The 13,694-nt window shown below is 42.2% G+C and overlaps 1 long non-coding RNA gene across 1 annotated transcript in view; it reads left to right on the forward strand.

Moving 5' to 3' along the window:
• The window catches only part of LOC135968346 (uncharacterized), a 19,119-nt gene continuing 5,425 nt past the window's right edge, over positions 1–13,694 (forward strand). The window contains exon 1 of the long non-coding RNA XR_010583009.2: positions 1–341. This is a non-coding gene — a long non-coding RNA (uncharacterized lncRNA). The remainder of the gene's footprint in view (positions 342–13,694) is intronic.

Consider the following 13,694-nt stretch of genomic DNA (forward strand, 5'->3'; position numbering starts at 1 on the left):
TTGAGAGACCCTGGAAGCACTTGCCCATGTGGTGAGGGACAGTTAGCTCCTTAATGAGGGGCACAGAAGACATTGTTTTGGGACACAATGTTGTCAGGGGAGCTGTGTGCATCTCTGCTTCTTTATTTTTTGTACAGGTTACATCTCTGCTGGACACACTAGATATTGAAATCTTTGTTCATTCTCTTGGTTCTGGTTTGGCTGACCTGTCAGCTGGAGCTGGAGGACATGCCTGGCAGGGGAGTGACCCCCATGGGAAAGAGCAGGACTCAGCAGAGTGAAAGCAGCTGGGACCCAGAGAAGCCAGGGAGGTCTGACTCTTAGAAGCCAAAGACCAACAGGTGGGTGTCCTCAGGGGTAAATGGACTACACTGGTACCTATTGCAGTGGACTGGAAAAAGGTAAGAGGCTTTGGATATTCCATTTTCTCTCTCAGCTCTTCAGCAGGAGATTTGGGCCCTGGGCTGGTACTGCCCTGTAGCAGGGGCAGGAAAGACAGGAATGGCTGCATATCAGGCCTAAGTCCATGTCATCCTCTCAGGCATTGCCACTGAAGATGGAGAATTTTGTTCAGAGGCCCAGCCTTAGCACATGGGAGGAGCCACCTTATTAAAATTAATTTAAGAAAACAGTATGCATGCTTTATTCTTCTAGAATAATTATTAATGTCATGTTTTACAATGTATCTCTTAAAAGAATGGTGAGAATCATCTACATAATGTATGTTTTAGGTAGTCCTTTCTATAATTGCCGCTTTCACATGTTCTGATAGAAACCATTTCCTTTAGGAACACACAGGCAGTATCTCTGTGTTGATTTCTACTGGGAAATTTTTATGCCAGGTGGAGAGAGTCACATTTCCTAATGAGAGATGGAAAGCATCTGACTACCAGATAAAGTGTCCAAACGCTGCTGGTAATGATCATGGGGCTGCAGGTAGAGGTCAGTTTAAGGAGGTGTCATGGAAAGTAATTTTGAAAGTCTTTTTTTTTTTTCCTTTTTTTTTTTTCTTTTACAAAATCAATGGCAGAAGCCACCAGCTGGACCCTCCACCTGTTGGAATGGATGAGGGACAGAAATCGAGCCCAGTAAATTAAGATTGAAATCCAGAAGTGGGCAAGAGGTTTGAGAGGTCGACGGGTGTGAGAGGTGAATGGGTGAATGGTGAGAATGTTCAAAACCTCTCCTTTCTCCATAAAAAGAGAGCATTTAGGCCGCTAAGCCAGACAGTGTCCAGGCCAGGGGGAGCAGGATGTTATCAGCTCTCCTGGGCAAAAGTGAGACTCCAGCAGTGTCCAGTTACCTCATCCAGTTTGGGATTTATTCCTGTTTTAAAAATGATCCAACAGTATGCAATTTTGAAAATTTACAAAAATTCCTATGCTACCATTCATAGATAGCCATGATGGCCCTAAGATGGTGAGAGAATCAGAATGGGGTTTGGGTTTACATTGTGTATTTTTTTCTCCCAATATCTACAGAATTCCCTACATCCAACTTTTTAATGTAACCCAGTAGGTGTCATTCCCTTTCGTAGTCCCGACCTTTCTGGTTCACGGTTACAGACCCTTGGAAAACCCACACCCTTTCTGCTGTGAGGTACAGGCAGCCATGTGGCATCACCTCTAAACATGCCTTCTGGGACATCAAATTGCTGAATAAGTAAAAGTCATTTCAGTAGATATTGAAGACCTCCGTTTTACCCCTCTCACACTTGTAATTCTTCTACCAAGAGGTGATGGATTTTAGTGGTGATTTGCTTTTATAGGTTAGTGTAGATTAACGCTTCTGCCAGGTGCAATTTTTTCATTGGGAAAAGCATTTGGCAAAGTCTGGAGACATTGCTGGTTGACAGAGCTGGGGGGGAAGTCCTGCTGGCCTTGAATGGGTAGAGTCCCCAGATAGTGCTGAACATTCTAGAGCTCACAAAGCCCCACCAGCATGACCACTACAAAGTTCAATGCTGAGGAGGAGTGGAGAGCCCTGATGTGCCTCCCCTAGCTTCCCTGGAGCTTTTTTACCTTCTCCTTCCATCAGTCTCTACCGCTTTCTCACCTCAGCTTGCTCTTTGAACTTTAATGTCCTCCACTTGAACTTGCCCTTAGTTTAAGACCTGCTGTAATCTCTGGACTTCCTTGGCCCCTTTCTGATCCTTAGCAGGGTGTCCTCTAGAGGACCCCCTCAACTTTCCTGGAGTTTCCCAGGATTCAGATGCCCCTGCTCTGTGTGGGCACCAAGGGTATGGCGGTGTACTTGTGTCCCTAAAGATGCTGTCATTCAGGACCTTTGTGTGAGAGCAACTGAGGTGATACTACCCTCCCCTACTTTTCTTGGAACATAAAAATTTGTGGAAACCTTGTAGAGTAAAATTTCTTACTGCTTGTCAAAATTTAAAAAATGTATATTTTTGCCTCTCAAACTGTACTGGGAAAAATTTATCACAGTCCCAGTCATAAAAAATGACACCTAATCTGGATTATTTACTGTATTATTTGTTTAACAGCAAAATATTGGGAACAACCTAGACTTTCACCAGCACAATGCTAATTCAACAGATTACCTTATATCTACACAATAGAATATGATGCAGCTGCATAAACAGTAAAGACTCTTTCAGCTATTCCTATGGAAACAGCTCCATGTTCTGTTTTAATTTTAGCATCTAAATATCACAGAATAAGATGCAGTTTTTCTACTAGATCTGACCTTACAACACTATTTTTAATGTTTATTTTATTTATTTGTTTTATTTAAAAAGAGAGGGTCTCACTCTCATACCTAGGCTGAAGTGCAGTGGCGAGATCATAATTGACTGCAGCCTCAACTTTGTGAGCTCAAGAGATCCTCCTGTCTCAGCCTTCTGAGTAGCTGGAATCACAGGCACGTGCCACCATGCCTAGCTGATTTTTTGTGTTTGTTGCTGTAGAGATGGGGTTTCACCCAGGCTGGTGAAACCCCAGGCTGGTCTCAAACTTCTGGGCTCAAGTTATCTGCCCACTTCCACTCCCAAAATGCTGGAATTACAAGCAAGTGTCACCACAACAGATTCTGCCGTTTTTTTCCTTTTCTTTTTTTTTTTTTTGGAAATTGGACTGCAGTCTACTCACTCATCTCTTTCCCCATCAGGTGATTTCTATTTTTCCTCAATTTCTCTACCATATGTCCATGCCAAAATCCAGATGTATTTGCTTTTGTTTAAAATTAGATTTTTTTTTTTTAAGAGAAACCTTAGGAATTGTCTCATAGCTGATTTTCAGGATTCTAATCTTCACTGTCTAAGCCATAAGTTTTCAACTCCGGATACTGATTAGAGTCACTTGTAGGTCATTTAAAGCCTACCAATGCCTGGACCATCCCTCAAGCATATCTGATTTGTCTGATGTGTGGTGTAGCCCAGGGATTGGTTGCTTAAAAATGCTTTCAAGGAAAAGGGTCATTTTGCAGTGGAGGAACTTTAACCCAGTGATCAAAGTTAACATCCTCAGTAATCAGAGATAACGACATCTTAGGGCATTCTAATATAATTGATGGAGAAGATGTAGAATCATCCCTGTGGTATTCTTGTACAAAGTGTGTAACCTGAGTTTAATCATGAGAAAATATTAGAAATGTCCAAACTGAGGGTCATGCTACAGAATAAGTAACCAATACGCTTCAAAAATGTGAAGCTTTTAAAGGTAAATCCTAACTTCCCCAGATTAAAGGAGACTGAGAGAACAGTACAATGAGGAGCAATATGTGATACTGGATTGGATCCTAGTCCAGAAAAAGGACATTAGTCAGAACATCGAGGGGATTTAGATAAGGTCCGTACAGGCATTCATTTTACAGTGTTAATAAACATTTATTGATTTTGATTGGTGCTTATCTACAATGTTAATATTTGGGGAAGTTGAATGAAAAGCATATGAGGACTTTGCCTATTTTTGGAACATTTTAGAAAGTCTGAAAATATTTCAAAATTAAACATAGGAAGAAAAGAAAAGAAATATAGATCTTTTAGATATTTCTATTAAGTTTCCAAAGTTGAAGATCATTTCCCAACTTATCTTGCCTAATACTGGTCAGAGTAATCTTCCTGGAAATAATGTTTGTCATGTTTGTGACCTTCTCAAACCTTTCCAGTGACTTCTCTTATCTGTAGGATGAAGTTCCCATTATGTAGGCTGCCATGCAGTGTCCTCATAACATGGCCCCAATCTCCTTTTTTTTTTTTTTTTTTTTTTTGATCTGTGTTGAAAGACCTGACCAACATTTTACTTTCTTATGGCCAAGATTGTTCTAGTTCTTTCTTGCTTGTATAATACCCTTCCCTGTCTTCTCAACTGTGGGACTTCAGTCAAGGTGGTGGGAAATATTTTAGAAGAAAAATTGTAAAGATAGTTATAGGAAATAGTCACAAACCTTCTTGGAAGTCTGGGGGTTTGCATAGCTTCAGTAAAAGGTTTGGCTGAAGGCAGCTGAATTATCTTAAAAGCTTAGGGCTTGGGTACATAAGAAGGTAGAAGAGTTTATCTGAATAGCTTGTTTACTCAGGCGGTCCTAAAACCAACATTTAATCTTAGGCTGGGGGAACTACCCTCAGGGAAGTCGGCAGTGTCAATTACCTTATAGTGGTGTTTACTCAAGACCTTTGTCATTTAATCTGTAGCAAATAAATGTGCACTTCCCTGGCTGATCAGGGCCAAGGCTGTTAACTCTTTATCGGACCCTTCTTGGTATTGGTGAGTGACTTGGCCACCTAGCCTGCTCTTTCACTGGATATTTGTGTCTGAGTGTATTTGTTCTTCCATTGCTGGGTCAGGGTCTGCTGGTTGGACCCAGACAGTTGGTGCCCCATGTGAGGACCTTGAATGTTGGTTCCCAGGTCTGAGGTATAGCTGCAAATAATTGCGACAGAACCCTCAAAAACGAAGGTGAAGACTGTGCGGTTGGTAAGCCAGTAAGTCGATAAGTCAGTAAGTCAGTAGGTCATTGGTGCCCGCTTGGGATCTCCAAGTTCGAGGGAATTGTTCAGGGTAGGGTTTTATCACGGGACAACAGTTATTAGCACAACAGAAGCAGTATCTAAAAGTATTCAAACAGCTGCTTAAAGCCACTGGAGCCTCGGTTTTGCAGGCTCAATTAAGGGACCTAATGTAAATTGTATCACTTAACCCGTGGTTCCTGGAAGAAGGTAAGCAAGACATAGAGCTTTGGGAACAAGTGGGAAGAAATCTTTTTGCTGTTGCGGTTGTTTTTTCTTTTTTTGAGACACAGTCTTGCTCTGTCACCCAGGTTGGAGTGCAGTGGCACAATCTCGGCTCACTGCTAGCTCCGTCTGCTCGGTTCACTCCGTTCTCCTGCCTCAGCCCCTTGCGTAGTTGGGACTACAAGCCACCGCCACCACATCTGGCCAATCTTTTTTAATTTTTAGTAGATACGGGGTTTCACCATGTTAGCAAGGATGGTCTCAATCTCCTGACCTCATGCGCAAGAGCAGCGAGTCCCAGTATAATCTTTAATGCTATGGGCTTTAATGAGGGCGACTCTGATCCCGTTATACACAGAAGAGCCTAAAAAGGGGAAGGAGAAGGAACCATCACCTACTTTACCACCTCTGAGTCCCTCAACCCCACTATCACGGGGCCAAAATAACAAAGAGGAAAGGGAGGTTTTGCCTGAGTCCCCTGCTCCAATAAATAAGAGAAAAGAAGGCATACACTACAGCTATGGGACCCTGTCTTAAGCAAGCAGCATTAGAAGGGGAGCTTTTAGCCTGCCCGGTGATGCAAAATCAATAAGGCAATCAGGTGTATGTTTATAAAGAGGTAAGAAAAGGCATTAGAAGCCGAAGCAGTCCAGCCCAGCGGGCTGCAGGTGTAAGGAAAGGCTCAGGGAGAAAAACGATTATAGTGACCAAGCTGACAGGGTCCGCCCAGGATGGCAACCTCTGCCCAGCGGTGGCAGGAGGGAGCGGGGCAGACAAAAAGCAGCACAGACAAAAAGTGAGGCCTATGCAAGCGCAGTGCGACCACTGCCCAGGACCTGTTTCACTGCCCTCCAGCTCCACGGGCGGCTCATGGTAAAATTTCATGTGTTCCTTGTATACAAGGAACATCTCAAATTATAATTCTCTGTTAAAATTTAAGTTAAATTTAAATTATAATTATGGCCACTGTTTTTCCTCTACTACCCCTGATGTGGCTCTCTCAAAATTTTAATTGGGTAGAACAGGGACCTCTGAAGGGATAGAAATTACAAAGAGCCCATGAATTAGTTGAGGAACAATTAAAAGCCGGCCATACAGAACCATCTAACAGTCGTTGGAATTCACCCATTTCCTCATTCCCAAAAGTCTGGCAAATAGAAACTTTTGCATGACTTATGTGCTATTAATGCTAATCTACAGCCTATGGGACCCCTTCCCGCGTGGCAATTCGTCAAGACTGGCCTATAATTGTGATTGACTTAAAAGATTGTTTTTATACTCTTCCTCTTGCAGAACAGAACAGAGAAAAATTTGCATTTACATTACCAGCTATTAATAATGAAAGGTCAGCTTACCGATTTTATTGGAAAGTGCTACCTCAGGGATTGCTGAATAGTCCTACCATGTATCAGTAACATGTAGATCAGCCTTGCTCCCCAGTGGAAGAGAATTTTGTAATAGCAAGATTATTCATTTTATGGATGATATATTACTGGCAGCTCCAAGAGAGCCAGCACGTTTAAGTTTATATGCCTGTGTCATAAAGAATACACAGTTGGCCGGATGCTGTGGCTCACGCCTGTAATCCCAGCACTTTGGGAGACCGAGGCGGGCGGATCACGAGGTCAGGAGATCGAGACCATCCTAGCTAACACGGTGAAACCCCAACTCTACTAAAAATACAAAAAATTAGCCTGGCATGGTGGCATGCACCTGTAGTCCCAGCTACTTGGGAGCCTGAGTCAGGAGAATGGTGTGAACCCGGGAGGCGGAGGTTGCAGTGAGCTGAGACCGTGCCACTGCACTCCAGCCTAGGTGATAGAGTGAGACTCTGTCTTAAACAAAACAAAACAAAAATCTGAAAGTGTTACAGTAGGTAGCTGGTCAGACATGAGCAGGACAGGAGAGATCCTTCCACCACCCCCATATTAGAAATGGCAAGTGATCATCACCAGGTGATGGTCAAGTCAGTTGCTTGTTAACTGTCTCTATAAAGTAATAATTGGCTGCAGGTAGTGCCAGGAAGATACAATCTCACAATAGATAGAAAAGAGCGGAAACAGGTGATCAGTAGCTTCCCAATAAGTTCCAGAAGGTGAGCCAGTGGGCTCAAACATATACATTAAGAGACAACATAATAGAGTTTTCTGGTATGTGACCTTCAGGGCCTTCTTGTTCTTTTTCTTTTTAAATTTTAGAATTTTTTTAAGTGGCCTTATTTTTTTTTTATTTTTTTAAATTTATTATTATTGTACTTTAAGTTGTAGGGTACATGTGCATAACGTGCAAGTTTGTTACATATGTATACTTCTGCCATGTTGGTGTGCTGCACCCATCAACTCATCATTTACATCAGGTATAACTCCCAATGCAATCCCTCCACCCTCCACCCTCCCCATGATAGGCCCCTGTGTGTGATGTTCCCCTTCCCGAGTCCAAGTGTTCTCATTGTTCAGTTCCCACCTATGAGTGAGAACATGCGGTGTTTGGTTTTCTGTTCTTGTGATAGTTTGCTAAGAATGATGGTTTCCAGCTGCATCCATGTCCCTACAAAGGACACAAACTCATCCTTTTTGATGGCTGCATAGTATTCCATGGTGTATATGTGCCACATTTTCTTAATCCAATCTGTCACTGATGGACATTTGGGTTGATTCCAAGTCTTTGCTATTGTGAATAGTGCTGCAATAAACATACGTGTGCATGTGTCTTTATAGCAGCATAATTTATAATCCTTTGGGTATATACCCAGTAATGGGATGGCTGGGTCATATGGTACATCTAGTTCTAGATCCTTGAGGAATCGCCATACTGTTTTCCATAATGGTTGAACTAGTTTACAATCCCACCAACAGTGTAAAAGTGTTCCTATTTCTCCACATCCTCTCCAGCACCTGTTGTTTCCTGACTTTTTAATGATCGCCATTCTAACTGGTGTGAGATGGTATCTCATTGTGGTTTTGATTTGCATTTCTCTGATGGCCAGTGATGATGAGCATTTTTTCATGTGTCTGTTGGCTGTATGAATGTCTTCTTTTGAGAAATGTCTGTTCATATCCTTTGCCCACTTTTTGATGAGGTTGTTTATTTTTTTCTTGTAAATTTGTTTGAGTTCTTTGTAGGTTCTGGATATTAGGTCTTTGTCAGATGAGTAGATTGCAAAAATGTTCTCCCATTCTGTAGGTTGCCTGTTCACTCTGATGGTAGTTTCTTTTGCTGTGCAGAAGCTCTTTAATTTAATGAGATCCCATTTGTCAATTTTGGCTTTTGCTGCCATTGCTTTTGGTGTTTTAGACATGAAGTCTTTGCCCATGCCTATGTCCTGAATGGTACTACCTAGGTTTTCCTCTAGGATTTTTATGGTATTAGGTCTAACATTTAAGTCTCTAATCCATCTTGAATTAATTTTCGTATAAGGAGTAAGGAAAGGATCCAGTTTCAGCTTTCTACTTATGGCTAGCCAATTTTCCCAGCACCATTTATTAAATAGGGAATCCTTTCCCCATTTCTTGTTTCTCTCAGGTTTGTCAAAGATCAGATGGCTGTAGATGTGTGGTATTATTTCTGAGGACTCTGTTCTGTTCCATTGGTCTATATCTCTGTTTTGGTACCAGTACCATGCTGTTTTGGTTACTGTAGCCTTGTAGTATAGTTTGAAGTCAGGTAGCGTGATGCCTCCAGCTTTGTTCTTTTGACTTATGATTGTCTTGGAGATGCGGGCTCTTTTTTGGTTCCATATGAACTTTAAAGGAGTTTTTTCCAATTCTGTGAAGAAACTCATTGGTAGCTTGATGGGGATGGCATTGAATCTATAAATTACCTTGGGCAGTATGGCCATTTTCACGATATTGATTCTTCCTATCCATGAGCATGGTATGTTCTTCCATTTGTTTGTGTCCTCTTTTATTTCACTGAGCAGTGGTTTGTAGTTCTCCTTGAAGAGGTCCTTTACATCCCTTGTAAGTTGGATTCCTAGGTATTTGATTCTCTTTGAAGCAATTGTGAATGGAAGTTCATTCCTGATTTGGCTCTCTGTTTGTCTGTTACTGGTGTATAAGAATGCTTGTGATTTTTGCACATTAATTTTGTATCCTGAGACTTTGCTGAAGTTGCTTATCAGCGTAAGGAGATTTTGGGCTGAGACAATGGGGTTTTCTAAATATACAATCATGTCATCTGCAAACAGGGACAGTTTGACTTCTTCTTTTCCTAACTGAATACCCTTGATTTCTTTCCCTTGCCTAATTGCCCTAGCCAGAACTTCCAACACTATGTTGAATAGGAGTGGTGAGAGAGGGCATCCCTGTCTTGTGCCAGTTTTCAAAGGGAATTTTTCCAGTTTTTGCCCATTCAGTATGATATTGGCTGTGGGTTTGTCATAAATAGCTCTTATTATTTTGAGATACGTTCCATCAATACCGAATTTATTGAGCGTTTTTAGCATGAAGGGCTGTTAAATTTTGTCAAAAGCCTTTTCTGCATCTATTGAGATAATCATGTGGTTCTTGTCTTTGGTTCCGTTTATATGCTGGATTATATTTAATGATTTGCAAATGTTGAACCAGCCTTGCATCCCAGGGATGAAGCCCACTTGATCATGGTGGATAAGCTTTTTGATGTGTTGCTGAATCCAGTTTGCCAGTATTTTATTGAGGATTTTTGCATCGATGTTCATCAGGGATATTGGTCTAAAATTCTCTTTTATTGTTGTGTCTCTGCCAGGCTTTGGTATCAGGATGATGTTGGCCTCATAAAATGAGTTAGGGAGGATTCCCTCTTTTTCTATTGATTGGAATAGTTTCAGAAGGAATGGTACCAACTCTCCTTGTACCTCTGGTAGAATTCTGCTGTGAATCCATCTGGTCCTGGACTTTTTTTGGTTAGTAGGCTATTAATTATTGCCTCAATTTCAGAGCCTGCTATTGGTCTATTCAGGGATTCAACTTCTTCCTGGTTTAGTCTTGGAAGAGTGTAAGTGTCCAGGAAATTATCCATTTCTTCTAGATTTTCCAGTTTATTTGCGTAGAGGTGTTTATAGTATTCTCTGATGGTAGTTTGTATTTCTGTGGGGTCGGTGGTGATATCCCCTTTATCATTTTTAATTGTGTCGATTTGCTTCTTCTCTCTTTTCTTCTTTATTAGTCTTGCTAGTGGTCTGTCAATTTTGTTGATCTTTTCAAAAAACCAACTCCTGGATTCATTGATTTTTTTTGAGGGTTTTTTGTGTCTCTATCTCCTTCAGTTCTGCTCTGATCTTAGTTATTTCTTGCCTTCTGCTAGCTTTCGAATGTGTTTGCTCTTGCTTCTCTAGTTCTTTTAATTGCGATGTTAGAGTGTCAATTTTAGATCTTTCCTGCTTTCTCTTGTGGGCATTTAGTGCTATAAATTTCCCTCTACACACTGCTTTAAATGTGTCCCAGAGATTCTGGTATGTTGTATCTTTGTTCTCATTGGTTTTAAAGAACATCTTTATTTCTGCCTTCATTTCGTTATATACCCAGTAGTCATTCAGGAGCAGGTTGTTCAGTTTCCATGTAGTTGAGCGGTTTGGATTGAGTTTCTTAGTCCTGAGTTCTAGTTTGATTGCACTGTGGTCTGAGAGACAGTTTGTTATAATTTCTGTTCTTGTACATTTGCTGAGGAGTGCTTTACTTCCAATTACGTGGTCGATTTTGGAGTAAGTACGATGTGGTGCTGAGAAGAATGTATATTCTGTTGATTTGGGGTGGAGAGTTCTATAGATGTCTATTAGGTCTGCTTGCTGCAGAGATGAGTTCAATTCCTGGATATCCTTGTTAACTTTCTGTCTCGTTGATCTGTCTAATGTTGACAGTGGAGTGTTGAAGTCTCCCATTATTATTGTATGGGAGTCTAAGTCTCTTTGTAAGTCTCTAAGGACTTGCTTTATGAATCTGGGTGCTCCAGTATTGGGTGCATATATATTTAGGATAGTTAGCTCTTCCTGTTGAATTGATCCCTTTACCATTATGTAATGGCCTTCTTTGTCTCTGTTGATCTTTGATGGTTGAAAGTCTGTTTTATCAGAGACTAGTATTGCAACCCCCGCTTTTTTTTGTTCTCCATTTGCTTGGTAAATCTTCCTCCATCCCTTTATTTTGAGCCTATGTATGTCTCTGCGTTTGAGATGGGTCTCCTGAATACAGCAGACTGATGGGTCTTGACTCTTTATCCAGTTTGCCAGTCTGTGTCTTTTAATTGGAGCATTTAGTCCATTTACATTTAAGGTAAGATTGTTATGTGTGAACCTGATCCTGCCATTATGATATTAACTGGTTATTTTGCTCGTTAGTTGATGCAGTTTCTTCCTAGCCTCGATGGTCTTTACATTTTGGCATGTTTTTGCAATGGCTGGTACCGGTTGTTCCTTTCCATGTTTAGTGCTTCCTTCAGGGTCTCTTGTAAGGCAGGCCTAGTGGTGACAAAATCTCTAAGCATTTGCTTATCTGTAAAGGATTTTATTTCTCCTTCACTTATGAAACTTAGTTTGGCTGGATATGAAATTCTGGGTTTAAAATTCTTTTCTTTAAGAATGTTGAATATTGGCCCCCACTCTCTTCTGGCTTGGAGAGTTTCTGCCGAGAGATCTGCTGTTAGTCTGATGGGCTTCCCTTTGTGGGTAACCCGACCTTTCTCTCTGGCTGCCCTTAAGATTTTTTCCTTCATTTCAACTTTGGTGAATCTGGCAATTGTGTGTCTTGGAGTTGCTCTTCTCGAGGAGTATCTTTGTGGCATTCTCTGTATTTCCTGGATTTGAATGTTGGCCTGCCCTACTAGGTTGGGGAAGTTCTCCTGGATGATATCCTGAAGAGTGTTTTCCAACTTGGTTCCATTTTCCCCCTCACTTTCAGGCACCCCAATCAGACGTAGATTTGGTCTTTTTACATAATCCCATACTTCTTGCAGGCTTTGTTCATTTCTTTTTCTTCTTTTTTCTTTTGGTTTCTCTTCTCGCTTCATTTCATTCATTTGATCCTCAATCGCAGATACTCTTTCTTCCAGTTGATCGAGTCGATTATTGAAGCTTGTGCATTTGTCACGTATGTCTCGTGTCATGGTTTTCATCTCTTTCATTTCGTTTATGACCTTCTCTGCATTAATTACTCTAGCCATCAATTCTTCCACTCTTTTTTCAAAATTTTTAGTTTCTTTGCGCTGGGTACGTAATTCCTCCTTTAGCTCTGAGAAATTTGATGGACTGAAGCCTTCTTCTCTCATCTCGTCAAAGTCATTCTCCGTCCAGCTTTGATCCGTTGCTGGCGATGAGCTGCGCTCCTTTGTCGGGGGAGATGCGCTCTTATTTTTTGAATTTCCAGCTTTTCTGCCCTGCTTTTTCCCCATCTTTGTGGTTTTATCTGCCTCTGGTCTTTGATGATGGTGATGTACTGATGGGGTTTTGGTGTAGGTGTCCTTCCTGTTTGATAGTTTTCCTTCTAGCAGTCAGGACCCTCAGCTGTAGGTCTGTTGGAGATTGCTTGAGGTCCACTCCAGACCCTGTTTGCCTGGGTATCAGCAGCAGAGGCTGCAGAAGATAGAATATTTCTGAACAGCGAGTGTACCTGTCTGATTCTTGCTTTGGAAGCTTCCTCTCAGGGGTGTACTCCACCCTGTGAGGTGTGGGGTGTCAGACTGCCCCTAGTGGGGGATGTCTCCCAGTTAGGCTACTCAGGGGTCAGGGACCCACTTGAGCAGGGAGTCTGTCCCTTCTCAGATCTCAACCTCCATGTTGGGAGATCCACTGCTCTCTTCAAAGCTGTCAGACAGAGTCGTTTGCGTCTGCAGAGGTTTCGGCTGCGTTTGTTATTGCCCTGTCCCCAGAGGTGGAGTCTACAGAGACAGGCAGGTTTTCTTGAGCTGCTGTGAGCTCCACCCAGTTCGAGCTTCCCAGCAGCTTTGTTTAAGTACTTAAGCCTCAGCAATGGCGGGCGCCCCTCCCCCAGCCTGGCTGCTGCCTTGCCGGTAGATCACAGACTGCTGTGCTAGCAATGAGGGAGGCTCCGTGGGTGTGGGACCCTCCCGGCCAGGTGTGGGATATGATCTTCTGGTGTACCTGTTTGCTTAAAGCGCAGTATTGGGGTGGGAGTTACCCGATTTTCCAGGTGTTGTGTGTCTCAGTTCCCCTGGCTAGGAAAAGGGATTCCCTTCCCCCTTGCGTTTCCCAGGTGAGGCAATGCCTCGCCCTGCTTCAGCTCTCGCTGGTCGGGCTGCAGCAGCTGACCAGCACCGATCGTCCGGCACTCCCCAGTGAGATGAACCCAGTACCTCAGTTGAAAATGCAGAAATCACCGGTCTTCTGTGTCGCTTGCGCTGGGAGTTGGAGACTGGAGCTGTTCCTATTCGGCCATCTTGCTCCGCCCCCGCATCAGTAATTTCTAACAGAGCCTTAAAACAGAAACACAGTCTATCCATATCCTATGATTAGCAAGATATTAATCAGCAGTAACAGTTGCAGGAAAAGCTGGTTCCAAACAATCAATAGAAACAG

This window comes from Macaca fascicularis, chromosome 19, assembly GCF_037993035.2.
Source record: "Macaca fascicularis isolate 582-1 chromosome 19, T2T-MFA8v1.1".
NCBI classification, from domain to species: Eukaryota; Metazoa; Chordata; class Mammalia; order Primates; family Cercopithecidae; genus Macaca; species Macaca fascicularis.